The sequence below is a fragment of the Coccinella septempunctata genome, chromosome X, assembly GCF_907165205.1.
Source record: "Coccinella septempunctata chromosome X, icCocSept1.1, whole genome shotgun sequence".
In the NCBI taxonomy this organism is placed as follows: domain Eukaryota; kingdom Metazoa; phylum Arthropoda; class Insecta; order Coleoptera; family Coccinellidae; genus Coccinella; species Coccinella septempunctata.
Window position 1 is genome coordinate 12,975,291 of NC_058198.1, and position 22,411 is coordinate 12,997,701.

Below are 22,411 nucleotides of genomic sequence, written 5' to 3' on the forward strand. Positions count from 1 at the left end.
TTCACAAAATTCACTAAATGCATTAAAGTTAACCCTACATTGAAGAATGTAGTTGTGAATCCTTCTCCGATAAATCTCAAACTGATCTGTGGGTTGCTTTTTTTTTGGTGTAGCAGGGGGAAAATCTGCAAGACAGACGAACACACCCTCTCCTGAGAGGGAACAGTGTGGGGATTCTCACTCTCTTGAGCTCGAGACCCACTAAAAAACCTTAACTGCTTCTTCATAGGTTCCGGGCATTTTTCCTATTAACCAGTTGACTGACTCTTATGGTTTCTGGACTCTCACACGATCATAGTCGTGTTGATAGTTGTATGCTGTCTATAGCTTTTATAGGTTAAGCTCTTCTTTGGTTACTTAAAATCCTTAACTGACCTCCCGGTCTCCGGTGGTAGGTTCTTGACCTTCTAGCTTCTTCTGTTGGATCGTAGTCGACTAATCTTTGTAGTTCCTCATTTAGATGTTGTTTGGCTTTGTCGAATATCCTTTCCGCCTTCTCTTCATAAATTCTGTAACTAGTTCCCATTCCAAGTCCTTGTAGATTTGTTTGTTTCTAACAAACCAGGGTACATCCATCGCCATTCTAAGGAGTTTATTCTCAGTGGCCTGTATTCGCTTGATGTGGGTCTTGGAATGCCGCCGATCCATATGTGAGTTGTGGTCGCGCGATAGTTTTAATCATCGTCAACATGATGTTCTTATTCATATGACTTCTTCTGCCTATGAGTGGATAAAGTCTACTAATTGCGGTTTTTGTTTTATCAACTGCACATTTGACGTGGTTTTTCCATGTTAGTCCTCTGACAAGCTTCACTCCTAGGTATGTTGCTTCATTTTTCCATTCAACCCCTTCTCCATCAACTTCAAGGTTTTCTTCCATCCTCAATCTTCTCTTTTGAAGTAATATTGCTTGAGTCTTTCTTCCATTGATTTGGATTTTCCATTTGATGCACCATTTGAGTAATTCATCTATGGCTTCCTGCAGTCTCTGGGTGTATGATTTCTGGGCGTCGATGTCTGAACCCTATTCCTGTGTGATCTGCGTACAAGGTGAGCATATTTCTAGCATTCTTCGGGATATCATGAACGTATATTACGTAAAGCAGAGGTCCAAGTACCGATCCTTGAGCACTCCCGCTTCCAATTGTCTGGTTTAAGAGGTTGCTCCATCTATCTTCACATAAAAGTTTCTATTCCACAGATAGTTCCTTATAATCTTGCACAGCTTGGTCGAATATCCTGCTTTTTTCATCTTGTAGATTAGGCCTTCGTGCCATACTCTATCAAAAGCTCTCTCGATATCCATCAGAACTAATCCTGTGGCCTGTTTGGTCTGTATTACTTCGGTGACGTATTCTATGAGCCGTAGCAATTGGAGTTCAGTCGAATGTTCTCGTCGAAATCCAAATTGTTCGGGTGTTATTATCTTCAACATTTCTGTTTCCTCATTCAGCCTGTTAGCGATAACATTCTCGACGATTTTTCCTAGTGCTGATAGTGGGTTGATTGGTCTATAATTTTGAGGAAATTTCCGTTCCTTTCCAGGTTTGTTGAATACATTTGTGCAGTTTTCCATCTCTTTGGGTAGCATTCGGTCCTCATCACTCCGTTTGTTATATTCGTCAAGGCTGCTATTCCTTCTCTAAAGAATTTCTTCAATATATAATTCGTTATCCTATCTTCTCCCGGCACTTTCCTATTTTTCAATTTCATTATGATCTCTTTGATCTCTGTTGGTGAAGCCGGTTTTGGAATGATTTCGGATTCCGGTGGTTCCATCATCAGTTCTTCGTTTGCCTCCACTTCTTCTTCTAGATCTTCATTGTCATCATCATTTCTGTAGTTTATTCTGGCTTCTCTCTCAATTGAGTCGGCAAGTGCTTCGGCTTTTCCAAGTCTTGTATATACCATTCCGTTTGCTCCATGCAGTGGAGGATCTATTGTATTCAGTTCCCTTAACCCCTGGTGCTATCTGTTATTACGCAGTTCTGTTAAAGCATTTTTCAATATCTGACTATGCTTATTCAGTTTCTTCTTGTCTTCTTCTCTTTTTGTTGTTCTGTAGATTTTTCTGAGTCTTCTGTTCTTTTTTATAAGTTCCTTTATATCCCTTGGCATATCTCCATGTGAATGTTTCGGAATTGGTTTCCTTATTCTCTTGGTGCTTTCTTCATAGGCTTCTTTTATTTGATTATCCAATTTTTCAACTGCTTCATCTAATTCATTTCGGGCGTTTATTTGGGAAATTTCCGTGATTTTCTTCTGAAGTAATTTCTTATATTTCTCCCGGTCTGTGCGATCCTTGGTTTGTGTCTCTTCTTCGTTTCTTGGGCCATGTCCCACTATGAATTCTATGGGATTGTGGTCTGAAGTTCCGTCTTCTATTGTATCAATGCTGATTTCTTCAATGATGTCTTTCATAACGACAATGTCCAGTACATCGGGTAGTCCATTTACTCTTGGTATGTAGGTCGGTATATCAGGTCCTATCACAACTGCATTAAGTTGTGGGTTGCAAATTTCCTGACAAGCCATTAAGCTATTTTATCCCCCTATAGTGGACACTTTAGTCCGTAATAGAGGAGGCGTGTGCAGAAAAAAGTAAGGTTCCGTTCTTCTCGTGTTTTTACTATTCTCACAATCCTCAAAGTAATGTTGGTGCGTGAAGAAGCATAAATAGAAGTGGTCTATAAATGTAGAGACCATAGGCTTTTGTTTCTTTTTAAAGGATCCAGACATGGTTCATTACGTCCAGGTGATAGTATGGATCTTAAGAAGGCCCATTTTCGTATGATGAGGACAGTCTCAACATGGGGGAACCTCCTAAAAAAATTATACAACAGAACAGGGTCGACTGAAAGTTCGCATAATAAAGGATAATATAGATATCAAAATGGGCCTGCTGTCTCAGCATGTAAAGAAGGTAGAAAATAGATTTTAGCCTTCTCTTGAGCAATTGCAATTTCAGTTGAGTATAAACAATAATTGACATGAACAACTTGCGACTTATAAGTATTTTACCCACGTTATCGAAAATCCTTGAGAAAATTATGAGTAAACAAATGTGGTCACATTTAAATACGAATAAAGTTATTTCACCTATGCAGTCAGGATTTAGAAAGAATCATAGCTGCACCACGGCTTTGTTAAATATAACAGATGACAATATGAGGGCGACCGATCAGGGTAAACTAACTTTGCTCACTCTTTTAGATTACTCAAAAGCATTCGACTGCCTCAATCACGAGCTGTTCGACGATATTCTAGTTCATCTTGGTTTTTGTGGGGGTTCAATTCGGCTTTTGTCTTCTTATCTTGCTGGACGGTTCCAACCGGTATACTATGATGGTAAAATTTCATCTTTTTTGAAAATATGCAGGGGAGTACCGCAGGAGTCAATCTTAGGGCCAATTCTGTTTATCATGTACATTTCATAGTTTGTGAAGTTTATTATTTCCTGCCTGATGCACTACTACGCGGATGATTATCAACTTTATATCTCCTTTTATTTGCATGAATCTGCTCAGGTAATTTCTGCCCTGAATTTTGATTTGAACATCATTAATGATTTATTTACCAAACATTGTTTACAGTTTAATAAAGATAAGACCGTTGACATTTTATTTGGAAGGAGAGGAGTGTAATAAATCGGAATACGAGATTCCGAATAAATTTGGCATAATTCGAAAAAGGTATCGCTAGAATTTTTTTATACATTGTTGCAGCCGTGCTGCAGAGGCGATTTTTAGTTGGAAATACGATACTTCGAGGTGCTTGAGATCAGACGGTATTAAATCATGGGAATTTCAATAATAACCAGCTCGATAATAGTTGAAAGAGTTAGTGTCGCTCAGTCAGAAAATCAGCAGTTATTAATACCCTACGTTTTCAGAGAGCAACCGGTGATCGGCGGCCTATGTAATTGATCCCAATATCCGGTGATAGGGACTTCGGAACAAGCGAAAATGGTTAGTCATGTAGATTAAGAAAGATTTATTAGTCTGGAGACCCTGAGAAGAAAACAATTCTCAAAATGCGGAGTAGTCGAAATTTTCTTGTAACCGTCCAGCTTGGGAACGCTGATTTTTCAACTCAGCAATAATGATCGTCCAATGATTTCGATTTTGGGACGTTTTGGTACCACCCATAGCGTGGGAGAGAAAGACTGGGGAAAAAGGTACATCGGAAAAAGTTAGTCAGTCGGTCCGGGAACGTGATCTGTAAAATATCGGAAAATATACCCCTTCGAGTCGGTACGGAAAAGTAGAGAAATTATAAATCATTGAAAATAAATAGGTTTTCACGAAGTAAGAGAAAAGTCTAGGTAGATCACGGAATAGAATCGGAGACTCGGTCGGCTCATAGATATTTGGAAAAGTTCAGTATAAAGAAAAGTCCAGTCCTTTGTTTTTGTTGGTTTTGTTGAAGTAGGAACGGAATATCGGGAATTAGGTAGTTGAAGAAATTTGGAAATAATTTGAAGTTCAAGTCAGTTTATCGGAAATCAGTAAAGTAACATTCGAGGAGTGATCGTTAATTTTCTTGATTCGTAGTAAGACCAGATAAAAAGAATTCGCCGATTAGTGCGGGTAAAGTCTGGTGTCGAAAAGTTTTCATCGGCAGCGTCAGACAAACAGCAGTCGCAGAAAAGGTAGAAGTTCCAATTTTATTTCGTCCAGAGTCTTGAAAGCTCCTCTAAAATTCATTGATAAAGTATTGATTTATTATTGAGCGCTAAGTTGGGAAGTTGAATTTTAACCCAAGATTTTGGTTATGAAAGTATGTTTTATTGTTTTGCGCTTATTTGCATGTTTTTAAGAAATTGAAGATTTTTGTTGGTCGTCTTGGACCGAGTACATATTTGTAGAGAAGCTCTAATTTTATTTTCCAATAGATTTAATTGTTAAAGTTGTTCACGAGTTTCATTTAAACATCTCCCCAGAAATAATAATATTCAACTTCAAGACCTGTCCTTCGTGCGACGGGCCGGATCCTCATTATTTTTCCCCTTTCGAGGGCCTTCAATTTGTGTACTTAACATCTAAAAATAATCACCCCTATGATCAGTGGAAAGCCGCTCTTCTACTGATCGAGATACGGGGGTGCGTTATTACACTGGTGACAGCTAGGTGGGATTTAAGTTGATTTTTCTGGGGTAGAATACCAAAATTGTTTTATTTGAGAAGTTGATTTTTGAAGATTTAGTTGGTCTGGAGTGAGTCGAGATAAAATCCAATAATTCAATCGGAGCCATTGTAGAAGTATTGAGAGAATTGTGTTTAAGTATTTTGTGGTTATTAAGGGTTGATTGATGGATTTAGTTGTGATTATATCAATGAATTTGAGGACTTTCGGATGAAGGAACTCTGAGTTATTTCTATTACCAAGAATAATTTCATTTTGCGTCGATTTTTGTTTATTTCAAGAGAATAATCGAGTTATTTTGTGAAAAGTGATAAGTAGAGTTGTGAACAGAAATTTTTGTTTTCGTTAAAGTCTAGCTGCCGTGATATTAGAGAAAGTTGAGTAGAGTTGGATAAAAGTTTGTTATTTACTCTTCGTTGTGGTGGATCCGAATTTCATTTCAAAAATCGGATAAGTTATCAAGTTTTTAATCGGGAATTAGTTGGAAAACTTTTTGTGAAGAACGTTTGTGTTCAATAATTTGTGAAAGATTTAATTAATCGATTGATGGAAACTTTAAGAAAAATTGATAAAGTAGTTGATCAGTATTGAAGATTTGAATTTAAGTTTTCGCAATATTTTTATTGTTTTGAGGGTGCATTCTTGGCTGATGGTGAAAGATATTTTTTTTATTGTTTTCAGGTGAATTATTTTTGAAGTGTATATTACTGTGTGTTTTGAAATTTTGATTTTGCAGGAATTTGATGGTTTTGAAGTGAATAATTTTTGAAATTTTTTTTGTTGAGTATCAATTACGTAGGATTTTGGAACGCAAAGTTGTGTGCGCGGATTTATTGAATTTGGACTTGTGGTTTATCGGAAATTTCAGAAGAAAAGTCGTCAATCAAGTTATAATTTTTTTGGCGTGTATAATAATTCCTTTTGTGTTTATCGGTGACTAGTTGAATGATCGGTAATTTTGTTACAAAAAGTGGGTTTGAGAATTAGTTCATTTCATTCAAGTATTTTTGCGAAATTAAAATCAATTTAGGGAAAGCAGATAAGGAAAATTAAGACGTTGTCTTATCAGAATTTGAACACATTTAAGGGTGAAATCATTTGAGTTATTTTTTTTTTTAAATTCGGAGGCTAAAATAATTTTGAATTTCGGTCATTTGAATTTAATTGGTTTCAATTAAGTGAAATTTGGAATTTTGATAATTTCAAGTTAAGTGTTTTGATCAAGTTAACGTCAGAATATTTCGGAATTTTAAGTCAGTTGGATGTAATTTTGATCGGTTTGATTCACAGAATAATTCGGAAAGTTAGGACAAGATAGGGTTGCAGGTTTTTTTTTTTCCAGGACATTGTTTATTGAATTTTATTTTTGCTGTTGAGATATAATTATTTTTTCAGGGCGTTAATTATTTTGAGATCACAGTTGCGTTCAGGATAATATTTTTTTTTGGTGATATAATTTTTCTTTCAGGGCGTTTCCATGTAAGGTTGATATAATTTTAATAGCGAGAGTATTTGGCGTTTATAGTTGATTAATTCTATCGTGTGTGTGCAGCGTATTTTGGGATTTTTGAAATAGGGATATTTGATTCATACTTTGAAATATCGTAAACCTGATATAATTGTTTTGTTTTGCTTGTCTAATTTGCGGAGATCGAAGATAGTTTTCGGATTTAATTGTTATTGAGGTTATTCACAAGGTTTTGAAAAATGTTGCCGGCGGCTAGTGCTAGTACTACCACCCCTGCGGTGGCTGAGAAAGATGTTATGAGATTTCCGTTTATGTATTCGTTGGGGATGATTGCGACAACCCTTGATGGTTTTTCGGGAAAAGACGCGAAGCGGTACTTCGACAAATTAGAGTTGAGGTCGAAGTTGGACGGGTGGAGTGAGGAAGAAACCCTTACTTTACTAAAATTAAAACTGACAGGCGCGGCGTACGAGTATTTTAAGTCTGATGAGGCATATGATAAATTGAAATATTCTGAATTGAAACAGCGGCTAATCTTAAAATTTACGCCATCAAAATTACCAGGGGAGAGTCAGTGGAATTTGAGTCGTTGTTTCCAGCGACATGATGAAGATGTTTCATCATTTTGTACTAGGCTGCGGATTTTAGGCGCGGAATTACTGCGGGAAGATTTGGGCGGAGCATCGTCAGACGAAGAAGCGGGAATCAAAAAGAAAAATAAAGAGTTAATACTAAATCAGTTTAAAACAGGGTTGCGCAAAGACTTGATGAAAGATATGGGGGTAGCTTTATTAAGAGAAGAAAATTTAGATCTAGAAAAGGCGGAAGGACTGGTCAAATTACAAGAGACCGCAACAACGATGATACAAGGAAGGACATCAAATATGAGGGTATCGGCGGTAGATGCAACGGAGGGATGTCAAAATTGCGGGAAAAAGGGGCACGACTCGAAGGATGAAAGGGGAGATATTAAAAAATTCGCGGAAACAAAGAAGAATACAGCGGAATGTTATTCGTGTGGTAGACCGGGCCATTTTGCTAGAGAGTGCAGGAATAACAACCGATCAGGAAAAAGGACGCAGGGAGGTTGTTATGGTTGTGGCCAAAAGGGTCATTGGGCTAGGGATTGCCCAAGGCAAAATCGTCAGGGACGAGAGGATTTTACAAAAAATAGAATACAGAGAACTACACCCCCAGGAGGAAGGGGTGAAGCGAATATGGCCTGGGGTCAATGTGAAAACAAGGAAATGGGAAGAAATGCAGATAGGGAAGGGGGGCGAAATACGGGAGCTATTCCTAAGCGATCGTCTCCATTTTCGAGGGGGTCTCAGTCGAGGAGACAAGAAGATTTAAACGGGGAGGGCCAAAATCCAACTGCCGGGATAGTGGCCGGAAATTTTTAAAAGGGCAGGTTTATTCGGGGATGCCAGGGGGGCATGTATGTAAGGGGGAAAGTAAGGATCGTTCGGTAATGGTGATCCCGGAAGTGAATTCCGGAGGGTTAATTGATGCACCTCACATGATTAACTTGAACATAAATGGAAGGACGAGGCGTTGTTTGGTAGATACAGGAGCCGCGGTGACTCTTGTAAATAGGAGTATAATTCCAGAAGATGGAATAAATAGAGAGGAGGTCGACTATCGGTTGACGAGTGTAACAGGTCATAGTTTACGTACCTGGGGTACGGCCAATATTTTGGTGGGACCTGTAGGAGGAAAGTTAGGTACAACTTGGACGGCTATCTTGTGTGATGACTCTATGTTAGGGAACGTCCAAGTTATTTTAGGGAGAGATTTTCTCAGTGCAAATGAGGCACTTATTAGTTATGAAGGGGAGCCGTCCGTTATGATGTGGGGTAGGAGATTCGAATTTTTGAATAAAAGGGATATAGAAAGCGAATTATGTGCGGAAGATGAAGATAGTAAGGGATTTACCGGAACGATTCAAGTCAACGGAAACTTCAGGGAAGTTGTTCGTAGGAAAACCGGATTTGAGAGGAACGCAGGGAAAACTGTACTGGAGGATAATGTCAAAAATGACACAAATGGGGAACGGTTAAGGGAACCGAAGGACAATGTGGAAATTAGGGCACAGTTTAAGGAGTCCGGTACGCAGACGGAGAATTTCGAAGGTATAAAGTCAAAGGTGAAATTATTTAAGGATGCCAGTGTCCAAGTGGGAGTTACGGGTAAAACGGAAAATGAACAGAATAACAAGGGAATCGTTGACGGAATTGATAGGACAGTCGGTACAGGAACAGGTGGTTGGGTCCTGCCAGCTAGTTCCGCGGTAGGACTTGCGGAAGGAATTCAAGAGGATTTAGGAATTCGTAATGAAAAATTCAAGGGGAGACCGGAACAGGACTTGGAAATAATACTTCCAAATAAAAATATTAGGAATTTTGGAAATGGACCGAGAAATACGGAAATGGCTGGGAATAACACTGGGTACCAACGTGAAAAGTGGTCAGGGAATAGCGAACGCGTGCCAAGGACGGTCGCGACGGAGGAATGCCAGTTGGCAGAATCGAATATGGGAATAATCGATAACGTAGAGCAGATGATCGACGTAGATCAGGGGCGTAACTGGGAAACTGATGTTTGCCATGAACGAAGAAGTTGCATGGAAGGAACTGGGAAGGAAATTCGGAAGAATTTAAAAATTAGTACCGGTTATACTAGGAAGAAACAGAGAGATGAGGATGATAACAGGGAACAAGGAAAAAGGTGCAAAGAGAAGTTTACTGAAATAGTAGTGGATACGAACGAAGTGGAGTATCAAGAGGAAAATAGACCCAGGTGGTCGAAATCAAGTAAACGAGTATCATGGGACGTCAATACAGAGGAAGATCAGATGATGGAATTTAGGGTAGGAGACTTGGTATATTTCAAGGAGGTATCTGAAAAATTGGAAAAGAAATGGTTAGGGCCATACAGGATCAAGGAAGTGTTTGATTCGGTAACCTGTAGGATACGGAAATGTGGAGGATGGGAGGAGAGAATTGTCGAAATAAATAGGCTGAAACCTTATGTCGCAAAGGTTCGGAAAAAGCGCCCTGACGAACATTTGTCAGGAAGGCAGGAAAGATTTGGGTATGTTAGTAAGACGGACTCGGAAGTAGAGAAACCTCGGAGGTTTCATCCGATAATGTTTCCACATGGGTATGGGAGACATACACGGAATTCAGACACGGGATTAGAGAGCAATGATGAGGAGGAGGTAATGGAGACCGATCAAGAGGAAGCAGAAAGGGTGGTAAGGAGGTCTACCAGGATAAGGCGTCCCCCAGATAGGTGGAGCCCTACCTAATCAGATAGGAGACAGGGTAGCGGCAGGAAAATCTGTAGGATTGACCTGTCAGGAGAAGTGAATCGACTCCTGCCCTTTCGCAGATTCCAGGGGCTCTCACTGACCCGGAGAGTCACAACCTGAAAAGGGTCTTCTTCTTCTTCTTCTTCTTTTTTCTGGGTAGTGGCAGGACATTTTGGGCTGATAGTCCTGAAAAAGGAATAATCGACCTTTCCCATTCCACAGAATATAATATAAGCAGAATAACAAGTAGGTCCGGTAATAATGACTTATAGTGAGGGAAGTAAGAACGGTATAAAGAGGGGTTTCTTTATTTTTTTTGCGTCAGATGGGCGCCAGGGAGTATTATAACGAAGTAATATGTTGAATAACCCCTATTCAGTAATAATAGTTGGTTCATTTTCGTTCAGATTGAAATCGTTGAAGTTAAAGGTTGTTTGCTGTATTAAATATGAGAAGTTTTGAAAGAGACACGGTAGAGTTGAAGTATTTTGAGTTAAGCTGGACCTAGAGTCATTATAAGGTGATAGATTTCATAGAAGAAATTTCATATTCGGTTGAGTTAGGAGTTGATTTGCTGATGGATGATTTTAAATATCATCCATAAAGAATATCGGGAACAGATGGGATGATAGAAATAATCCTTGTCGGAAAAGGATTATGAAGAAGCGTTGTGGTCACCCTTTAATGTGAGCACAACGTTCTACATGCTATTTCATAAGATTTGAGTTTTATTTAGGTATATGATAGGTATTTTTATGATTATTGTTTTCTCCATGATTAAATTGCATGCTCATGGGAGATGAATTGTTTTGTACGATTTTGCATGTGTTGTTTTATTTTGTTGTTCTTGTATTTAGTCGATAAGTTGGTTTTGGTCAATCAATATCCAAAAGGAGGTATCTTTGAAAGACAATCCATGGCAGATTTTCAACCAGAAGGAAGGTACAATCATCAGGTCATCATCAGTGGGATAACCTCTGAATGGTGATTAACCTTAGTTACCAGGTGGCGACGGCGATAGTATACCATAGTGCGGAAAACCGAATATTGCGGCTATTTCATTAGAAATGTTAAGTTGTGCGTCAAAGAATTAGAAAGAAGAAATGAGAGACATTCAACTCAAATGTGGACGTGTGCGTACGAGGGTATTCTGAACTGATCAAGTGCGGTTTATGGAACAATGTCGGTCCGCATATAAGGCTCGAAATTCATCATCCAGAGGTAGACGTAATCGTCATCACTAGAACGACGATGGTTCAGCTTAAAAAGGTTCTTCGAGAGGTGCGAGTGGAAGGCAACCAGAAGAGAATTAGATTAAAGATGGCGGGACATAGACTGTCCACTACATACTTTGACGTTCAAGAAGGAATAGAATAAGCTCACCAAACTGCGATTAATCAAATGCATCACTCAGTAAAGAATGTTTACAACTTATGGGAGACGAATAACGACGTTAAAATTCGAGCAAATCCGACGTCGAAAGTACGCTACCAAAAACAAATCGAGCAATATCCAGGGTTACACCCAATTTTTCCAATAGTGATACCACACTGGACTGAGAGACATAGCCGGTAAACGATGCGCCGAATAATGTGCCGCGTCAACAAGGTCGAACTGAGTTTGTGTTTTCGTAACCCAGATGATCATACGATATGGACATTAGCACGAGTTAAACAGTGGTGTTCCGTGTAAAGAAACTTTTTCCACCTGAGGTAACTTTTGGTTTTTCGCCTGAAGAGTTATTCCATATGATTCCGAAGATATATATGGTTCTATAGAGAATGTACGCGATAGTGAGAAAGAATTCCGAAAATTGAACCTAAAGAACTCCATGTTGGAGATAGTGAAGTGATGGATGAAAATATGTGGGTAGAAACTGTTTTGATGACCGTTGTCCGAATAATGTACTTTTTAGGTTTAGTTTTGTTTATGTTTGTTTTTTTTTGTTATTTTATGTTTATAGAGCTTAAATATGATGTGTGATTTAAAGGACTACTACATAAGTAGAGTTAGAGCATTTGTAGGTTAAGTGATGAGGAAGGAAGTGTAGCTTGTGAGATAAATTCGCTTATGAAACTTAAGTTTGTGAATGTTAGTTTTAGGAAAGAGCAGGACATGATGGACTTTGGACGAATATATGATGATTTAGGAAAAGTTGTGGCATCCAATGCCAAAACTTTTTAAAAGGAGGGAGTGTTGTAATAAATCGGAATACGAGATTCCGAATAAATTTGGCATAATTCGAAAAAGGTATCGCTAGAATTTTTTTATACATTGTTGCAGCCGTGCTGCAGAGGCGATTTTTAGTTGGAAATACGATACTTCGAGGTGCTTGAGATCAGACGGTATTAAATCATGGGAATTTCAATAATAACCAGCTCGATAATAGTTGAAAGAGTTAGTGTCGCTCAGTCAGAAAATCAGCAGTTATTAATACCCTACGTTTTCAGAGAGCAACCGGTGATCGGCGGCCTATGTAATTGATCCCAATATCCGGTGATAGGGACTTCGGAACAAGCGAAAATGGTTAGTCATGTAGATTAAGAAAGATTTATTAGTCTGGAGACCCTGAGAAGAAAACAATTCTCAAAATGCGGAGTAGTCGAAATTTTCTTGTAACCGTCCAGCTTGGGAACGCTGATTTTTCAACTCAGCAATAATGATCGTCCAATGATTTCGATTTTGGGACGTTTTGGTACCACCCATAGCGTGGGAGAGAAAGACTGGGGAAAAAGGTACATCGGAAAAAGTTAGTCAGTCGGTCCGGGAACGTGATCTGTAAAATATCGGAAAATATACCCCTTCGAGTCGGTACGGAAAAGTAGAGAAATTATAAATCATTGTAGAGTCAGTCATTAAGGAAAGAAAAAAGGGACTTAGAATAAATAGGTTTTCACGAAGTAAGAGAAAAGTCTAGGTAGATCACGGAATAGAATCGGAGACTCGGTCGGCTCATAGATATTTGGAAAAGTTCAGTATAAAGAAAAGTCCAGTCCTTTGTTTTTGTTGGTTTTGTTGAAGTAGGAACGGAATATCGGGAATTAGGTAGTTGAAGAAATTTGGAAATAATTTGAAGTTCAAGTCAGTTTATCGGAAATCAGTAAAGTAACATTCGAGGAGTGATCGTTAATTTTCTTGATTCGTAGTAAGACCAGATAAAAAGAATAACGACGAGAAAGTGCGATCAAAATCCAACGTCGAAAGTGGAAAAGTAGAGAAATTATAAATCATTGTAGAGTCAGTCATTAAGGAAAGAGAAAAGGGACTTAGAATAAATAGGTTTTCACGAAGTAAGAGAAAAGTCTAGGTAGATCACGGAATAGAATCGGAGACTCGGTCGGCTCATAGATATTTGGAAAAGTTCAGTATAAAGAAAAGTCCAGTCCTTTGTTTTTGTTGGTTTTGTTGAAGTAGGAACGGAATATCGGGAATTAGGTAGTTGAAGAAATTTGGAAATAATTTGAAGTTCAAGTCAGTTTATCGGAAATCAGTAAAGTAACATTCGAGGAGTGATCGTTAATTTTCTTGATTCGTAGTAAGACCAGATAAAAAGAATTCGCCGATTAGTGCGGGTAAAGTCTGGTGTCGAAAAGTTTTCATCGGCAGCGTCAGACAAACAGCAGTCGCAGAAAAGGTAGAAGTTCCAATTTTATTTCGTCCAGAGTCTTGAAAGCTCCTCTAAAATTCATTGATAAAGTATTGATTTATTATTGAGCGCTAAGTTGGGAAGTTGAATTTTAACCCAAGATTTTGGTTATGAAAGTATGTTTTATTGTTTTGCGCTTATTTGCATGTTTTTAAGAAATTGAAGATTTTTGTTGGTCGTCTTGGACCGAGTACATATTTGTAGAGAAGCTCTAATTTTATTTTCCAATAGATTTAATTGTTAAAGTTGTTCACGAGTTTCATTTAAACATCTCCCCAGAAATAATAATATTCAACTTCAAGACCTGTCCTTCGTGCGACGGGCCGGATCCTCATTATTTTTCCCCTTTCGAGGGCCTTCAATTTGTGTACTTAACATCTAAAAATAATCACCCCTATGATCAGTGGAAAGCCGCTCTTCTACTGATCGAGATACGGGGGTGCGTTATTACAGGAGATAGGATTAAATTTTTGAACCAAAATAATGTTGTTGTATTTGGTTCAGATACTGTTGTATGGTGTGACAAAGTTGAAGACTTTGGGAGTCTGGTTGGATAACGACTTACTCTTTACGGACCACATTTCTGCCTGTCTGCTGAGGGTTGTTTATAGAAACAGGGAAACACTGGAGCGGAATGTGAGAGTGCTACTATGTGAGTGGTTGGTTCTATCACATTTAAGTTAATAATTTATCTGTCGAGATCAGGACGGTTAGAAACATAAAACTTTTAAGAGCTATGATCTTCAGCAAACTTCCGAATGAGCAAGTGGCAACTCTGCGTGTGTGATATACAAGTGAAAATATTTTTTCTTTTTTCATTCATTCTCTGATATAGAGCATAACTTCGTATAACTATTGTTTCTTTTTTGGGTGGTCATACATCTTCTATATTTATACTTTCATTGTCATCATGACATTGAGTAATTACCATTATTTTTCTTGTCAATGAATCATGGGGTTAGATTGAACAATACACTTGAACAGTGTTCTGGATCTCGCCTTTTCAATGTTTTTTTAGTGTTGTAAGAGTTTGTATTTAGTTCCCATGAAATTGATTGAATAAAGACCTTTATTATTATGACTTTAGCCTTGCGGCTTTCACACTCCTCTCCAGAGGAAAATTCACTTATCCCAGATATCTCAGATATCAAAAGGATTAAGCTCTGTTGGAGCCCTTTCCAGGTTTTCGGGCTCGTGGTGGTGGTCGGGTCCGGGTCGCTCCTCGGCTCCCTGCTATAGATTTGATTCCCGCTTCACCCGCACTTCCTGTCGGAGCAGACGGCGTTCCTCTGCATTCCCCATGTACTTGCGTACAGTTCTCGCCGTTCCGAATAGTACCGCCTTCTGCATGACTATAAATATTTTCGTCCAACTCAAGTTTCCTCAAGTTCTCTAGTAGTTTCTTCGGTATCAGGCCTGTAGATGAAAGGACAGTAGGGATGGTCTTGATATCTTTCAGCTTCCACTGTCTTCTGGTTTGTTCCTCGAGATCTCTGTATTTCGAAATTTTTTCAGTGTGCCTATCTAGAAGATTGTTATTATTGGAATTGCCACATCGATGAATAGTGCTCTGTCCTCATCCTTATTGAGCAATATGAGGTCTGGTCCATTGTGGGTTATTTTCCGGTCTGTGAGAACCGTGCGATCCCAGTAGAGCTTGTGATGTTCATTTTCCAACACAGCATCCGGATGGTAATTGTAATAAGGAACCTTTTTCGAACTTATAAGTCGGTGTTTTAGTGCCAATTCTTGGTGAAGAATCTTGGCAACAGCATCATGTCTATTTTTGTACTCCGTGCCCGCGAACTTCTGACATGCCCCGGTGATGTGCTGGATAGTTTCATGTGTCGCACAGCCATAACGACAGCTATCGTCCACCACTGAGGTATCCTTGGCGATATATTTAATGTAATTTCTTGTTGGAATCACCTGATCCTGGATGGCAAGCATGAAGCCCTCTGTCTCAGAAAACAACCTCCCGGAAGTCAACCAGTAGTTCGACGCAGATATGTCGACGTTATCATGGTTGACCTCGTTCTGGTGCCTTCCATGCAAAGGTTTGTCAATCAGTTTTTGCATTTTACTTTCTGCAGAGTGTTCGACGGTTTCCAAGTGATCCTGTTGTAGCTTTAACGGTGTAGAACTATCAGCAACACAAACTACTCGATGGAGTTCTGACGAAGCAGCCTTGCTCAGAAAATATTTTCGATATCCTTCAATTTCCTGGGACGTACGGTTGGACAAATCAACAATTCCTCTATCCCCAAGATGTCGTGGCAGCTCTGTCCGTTTTATTGAGCTTTTGGGGTGATGTTTATTGTGTTTAGTCAGCATCGTCCTTATTTTTCTCTGTAATGCTGGTAAATCGGTGGTGGTCCAAGAGATGATACCGAATGAATAGCTCAGCGCCGAGCAAGCGTAGGTGTTAATCGCTTTTATGAGATTCTTGCTGTTAAGACCAGTTCTCATTATCCTTCTATCCACTATTTCCCAAGATCTGGGAATGAGGAGATGTGCCACATGACTTCAGAGACGTTTTAGTTATCAACCTCAATAAGAACAAAGGCGATACGTCAAATTTCAACAATTACGTTGGCCATATCGTTGTTTAGTGTGGTCGGTAAAATAATCTCGAAGATTTATGGCTAATTGTCTGATTCCACTCTCAGAAAAGCTAATACCTGAATTGCAAGTATTTCCTGAAAGTTCATCTTTACTCATCTGTCTTTCCTCAATCATGAATTCAAGTGAGTTTTATATTGTCAGGCAGTTTTCGTTATCCTACTGCATTAACTTCCACAGGTATATTTCGGTCGGATAATCATATAGCGAAATTTTTTCTTCTTTTCATTTAGCTCATATGCCTTCACTATTGAACATCAGAACAATATTGCTATTAGTGTACTTCAAATTTTAAATGTCGGCACATAATTTTCTCTTATACTGTACCAGATTTTATTTATCGATTTTATAACTCTGGATGTAGAAGTTTCTGATCATTTATGGTAAAAACCTACGTTTTCTCTGCGGGTCACATCATTCTGCTTAAAAATCTACATCTAACCTCTAACCTCCCATTTCGTCTGCTTTCACCTAAATAGAAATTTCTAAGACTACGCCAATGCACGCTAGTGTGACGTCATTGGACGCAAAACCCGAGTATTCCGAGTGCCGAGTATTTCCGATCTCCACTTGCGCCTCCTTTCCTATATCTCCTTGATGCACTCATACAGCGAAAACGACCGATCTATTACGGAAAATAGGGTGAAATCCTAAAATCTAGGTTCAAGATCATTTCGGACATTGCCGGTTGATATTCGACGAATCGCGAATTTCCGGAACTCATTTCAGGCAGAGCCCGAAATAATGAGTAATTTCGGGGTTGGCCGAAAGCGAACCAGCAATTCACGAAATGCCTACGCAGATCTGGAAATGCCGGCACTTCGGACTTTGCCGGTATGATATAGATTATGTACTAGTTGGAAAGGTTTCCTGAAATTGACGCATTCCTTATTGGAAAATTTCTCATCTTTTCAAATATGTATCTGGAATGAAAGTAATCATCAAAGAGTTTCTTAAGTTGACACAACATAAAAGTACAGATAAAGTGCTTAGTTTATATTCAAGAAAATAAAAGTTACTTTTTCAATATTATAAAAAAATTTCCTTTTCTTCATTGCTCGAAGTGAGGTTTTTTTAATACCCTAAGCGGAGAGCAAAAGATCTAGATTAACGAAGTTCTTGAGAAATTTTAAGCTTTTCAGTTCAGCACCCTACTGTATATTTTCTTTTTCGATAGGACTATGCTTCATTTACTCATACATAAATTAGGTATAAAATTTTTGAATAAAATCTGTTATCCATCGTATTCGTTGGAGGTGTTTGATAATGGAAAACAAATCATCATGTCTGCTCCAAATTTCCTTTATCAAAATCGCGACATATGTTGAAAATTTTAAATCAAAATTAAAATTTTCAACATATGCCTGAAGATGAACCTATTTTTGTGAGGATCAAAACATATGTCGCGATTTTAGTGAATAAAATTTGGAGCAGACATGAAGATTTCCTTCCCATTATAAAATTTTTGGACATATCAATTGAGTACATGTAATAATTATTTTTATTACGTCATATGCGCATCTTATTGTCGTATTAAATTTCGCATTTTCAAATTTTCCGCTCACGAAGCTGGAAGTTCCAAGATAAATGTTCGAATGAGTAGTATGCAACAAATAATTATTTCTAATCTACTTTATTTTATTAATATATTTTCATCTCCCTATTATACATCATATATATCTACTCTTTTAGTAATGATATCTTTTGGTATTGAAAAAATGTTTCATTGAAAAAATGACTTGTAAGTTTCTCGATAAATGTTTTTTATAAGACAGATTTTTCTTCTCACATAGACTTATTCAATGATGAAAGGGAGTGAAAGATATGAAATTCATTTGCAAGGTTAGGTTAGGTTAGGTTAGGTTAGGTTTTATTATTCAGAACTCAGGGTCTGTATTGTTTAAGAAATAGTTATTTTCTTCAGGCTATTCAAAAATGTAACAATATCGATTTCATAAAAAAAGAAAGATGAGGCTAGACTTCACGGACCGTGCGAAGCCTTTCAAGGTCTGAAATCCGAGAAACATCAAAAATAATAAAAATATCAAGAGGCAATTTCCCATAATTGTTCATTACTAGATAAAATGGGGCAGGATCATTAAGAAAGGGATTCAACAGGACAGAAATGTTATTTTCTAATAACCGTAATTAGTCATCCCAAATGATTCCGTTAATTTGGCAATATCTGACGCAATTTATAAACTGCGACATTTGGAGCCAATAGTGAATGAGTGTACATTAAAATACGTGAACACATTGGACATGAAATCACGTGACGTTATAATTATCGAAGCTTCATCCCTCTCACCTTCTGTTACAGTTTGAGGAGGAAACCTGTGGTGTTTATTTGGAATTATTGTCCACGAAAAAGAAGAGAATTTCTTCGAGCAGTTTAATCAATGGAGTAAAGGAGAGATGTTGAGATATCGATCGAAAAATATGGTTTTGAAATCCCCTAAGGTCCGCTGAAACTGATACGGATTCCGCGAGGGACAAGGAATTAAATGGATTATGTCAACTCACTCATTATGACTCAGTATGAACCTTTTCAAATTGGTGAAATCTGCGCATGAACTGAAGATTCGAGGTTTAAGCTTGCGATTTATTTCTATCACGCAATACTATCCATTATGGAATAATTCTATCAAATAACACGACTGATTAATTTTATGGAAACGCTATACAGCGTGTCCAAACGAAGTATGTAAAATTAGAGAAAAACAGGCTAATTTAGACTTTTGTTTAGACAAAGACATATTCGATACAGATAACACTTCCTTGAGAGGTCATGGGCGGCTCGTTATAGGAAACGAGGGAGGCTGAGCCTCTTCATACAGCTGAGCACCAAAATTCATAGGGTAAATACATTTCTCACCTATCATAATTTTCATAATTGAATTAATTGTTATTGATACAACAAGAGAGTTGAAGGAATATTTTTATACAGGCGAAGAAAGTTCAACCCACGAGTTCGAAGAGCCAGTATGTTTATTTCTTCGAATGAATGAACATTGATAACAGCTCTCTACTCCTATCCTTCCATTGCGTGCGTCAAGTTGGTGACCCACCTATTGAATTTTGGTATCAAAATGTTTTGGGAATTTTGTGCCCATTTTGTGCTAATTTGTGCCGTATGTAATGAATTTTGTGCCCGTTCCGTTTTCGAGATATTTCAAGTTTTTCGAGTGTGTCACCAACTTGACGCTGTGACCCACATTTGCAAAATAGGGAATTTTCTTCTTTCGATGAATTGCGCTTATTTTGTGCTAATTTGTGCCATATATTACGAATTTTGTGCCCGTTCCGTTTGCGAGATATTTCAAGTTTTCAAAGTGTGTCACCAACTTGACGCTGTGACCCACATGTGGAAAATGGTGAATTTTCTTCTTTCGAAAGATTGTGCTGATTTGTGCCGTACTTTAGGGATTTTGTACCCGTTCAGTTCTCGAGATATTTCGGGTTATGTTTGTGAGGAGCGTCAAGTTGGTGACCCACCCCTCGAATTTTGATATCGAAATGTTTTGGGTATTTTGAACTTATTTTGTTCTGATGAATTTTGTGCACGTTCCGTTTTCGAGATATTTTGAGTTTTTCCTATGAGTCACCAACTTGATGCCGTCACTCACGAGAAATGCCCGTTTATTTTCCGAGATATTTCCAGTTATGTCTGTGTGTATATATACCTACAGGTTTATCTAAGACGTTGACACATCCATAGTTTTACAGAGTTTTATATTATATCACTTTTTTCTACCCTATGAAAAACATATTTCGTTTTTGTCTAAGAATAATTTTTGTGTTAAAAAATGAATAAGGTACTGTTTCTTATTTAAGATACAAATAATTATTATTTATTTTATTTAAATCCAGAGTCTGAATTGTCGACAACTGAGATTACTGAGAGTCAGTTACAGAAGCCCGTGAATGTTTGTCTGTTGAAGAATGGTAGGATGATAAAATATTCTTCTAGACAAACTAAGGACGGAAAAATAAGTCTAACAAACACATGTGCATTCGATTCATTGATACAAGGCCTTGCTACAAGTTTTTGTGACAGCAAGTTTCCAGCCGAAATGACCGTAGTACATTGAACAATATAATATATGGTTTGGCTAAACAACTTTCTAAAAAAACTGTCTCACCCGGACACGGTGAGGCACCAAATTCATGATTTACGTCATAAATTCTCACAAAATAAGTACAAAATACCGAGAATATTTCGGTACCAAAATTCGACAGGTGTGTCACCAACTTGACGCTCCTCACAAACATAATCTGAAATATCTCGATAACTGAACGGGCACAAAATTAATGAAATATAGCACAAATTAGCACAGAATTAGCGCAATCTTTCGAAAGAAGAAAATTTACCATTTTCCACATGTGGGTAACAGCGTTAAGTTGGTGACACACTTGAAAAACTTGAAACATCTCAGAAACAGAACGGGCACAAAATTCGTAACATACAGCACAAATTAGCACAAAATAAGCACAATTCATCGAAAGAAGAAAATTTCTCATTTTGCACATGTGGGTCCCAGCGTCAAGTTGGTGACATACTTGAAGAACTTGAAATATCTCGAAAACGGAACGGGCACAAAATTCATAACATACGGCACAAATTAGCACAAAATGGGCACAAAATTCCCAAAACATTTCAATACCAAAATTCATTGGGTGGAGCACCAGCTTGACGCACCTCAAATCGTGTCCACTTCCAACTCAGTAGATTGCACCCGGCTTCTTTCGTCTGTTAACTACTTCCGGAACATCTTACTGAAGGAACACTTCAAGGCGGACGGCATGTGCAGTCGTGAATGGTGCCTGACTCTGTAGCCTGGTGCTACAAAAATCTAACCGATTGGTCTCATAAAAAAATTGATATGCTTCCTTCTACGAAACCAGTCATTTGGCGTGAACCAAAAGATCACATTACTGACTGCTATTTTTGTCCCACTAATCTCAAAGGGCAAAATAGGAAGAAGAAACATACTCTGAAGTATCCCGACGTGAGTTCGGTTGACAAACCTGTCTACCATTATGAGGATTTGACAGCGGATTTATCACTAGACAGTAAGGCATCATCAAACAGCCCGGAAGATTCTTCCTCTGATCCAGAGTTTCATGGGCCTTTTACTAGTAATGCTCCAATCCTGAATGAAAGCGGAACTTTCAGGATCCAGGATCACAACTTAAGCAGTGGAATTTGCTCGAACCCGGAGTCGTCATATGTAAATATCACACACAGTTTTGTTCTTGATTTTTTTCAAAAGAAGAAAGCCTAGTGTTTTGTAATGATATTAACGATCTGTTGAATTAGGCCATAAGCATGTTCCTTCCTAATGGCGGCTTTTCATCGACTCCTCTAAGACTAGTTTAAAAGCCGTGATTTTAAATAATGGTAACACATTTCCATCCATTCCTATAGCGTACAGTACACATTTAAAAGAGACGTATGAAGTGATGAGACTTGTTTTAGACAAAATAAACTACAAAGACTTCCAGTGGACCATCTGTGTTGATTTAAAGGTACTTGCTTTAATTTTAGGACTCCAAACTTGCTATACTAAATTCTGCTGTTTCTTGTGTGAATGGGATAGTAGGGATCGATCTAAACATTACACTCAAGAGTACTGACCTGAAAGAACAGCTTATATCCCTGGCCAGAAAAATGTAAAAAATGTTCCATTAGTCGATCCCAAAAAAATAATAATGCCACCTCTACATATAAAGTTGGGATTAATAAAAAACTTTCTTAAAGCCATGGATAAAAATGGTACTGGGTTTCAATACTTGAAAAATAAATTTCCTTCTCTTAGCGATGCCAAGACAAAAGAAGGCATATTTGTTGGACCTGACATAAGGAAACTCATGAAGGATCCAGAGTTTCTGGCAGCATTAAATGACGTTGAAAAAGAAGCCTGGTTGTTCTTTGTAGAAGTGACCAAAAATTTTCTTGGCAATCACAAATCTCCGCAATATGTAAATATCGTCAAAACGATGTTACAAGCTTATCAAAAAATGGGATGCAACATGTCCTCAAAAATACACTTTTCGCAATCACATATTATTTCTCCCCACAAAATATGGGAGCCGTAAGTGACGGGCATGGAGAGCGATTCCATCAAGACATCGCGTCATTTGAAAAACGCTACCAAGGCAAAGGGGAACCCTCTATGATTGCTGATTATTGTTGTTCCATCGTTAGAGAAACACC

At 38.1% G+C, this 22,411-nt stretch overlaps 1 protein-coding gene across 4 annotated transcripts in view; it reads right to left on the bottom strand.

Annotated features, from left to right (window-relative positions):
• The window catches only part of LOC123321548 (neurotrimin-like), a 652,977-nt gene that overhangs the window by 251,183 nt on the left and 379,383 nt on the right, over positions 1–22,411 (bottom strand). The window lies entirely within an intron of this gene.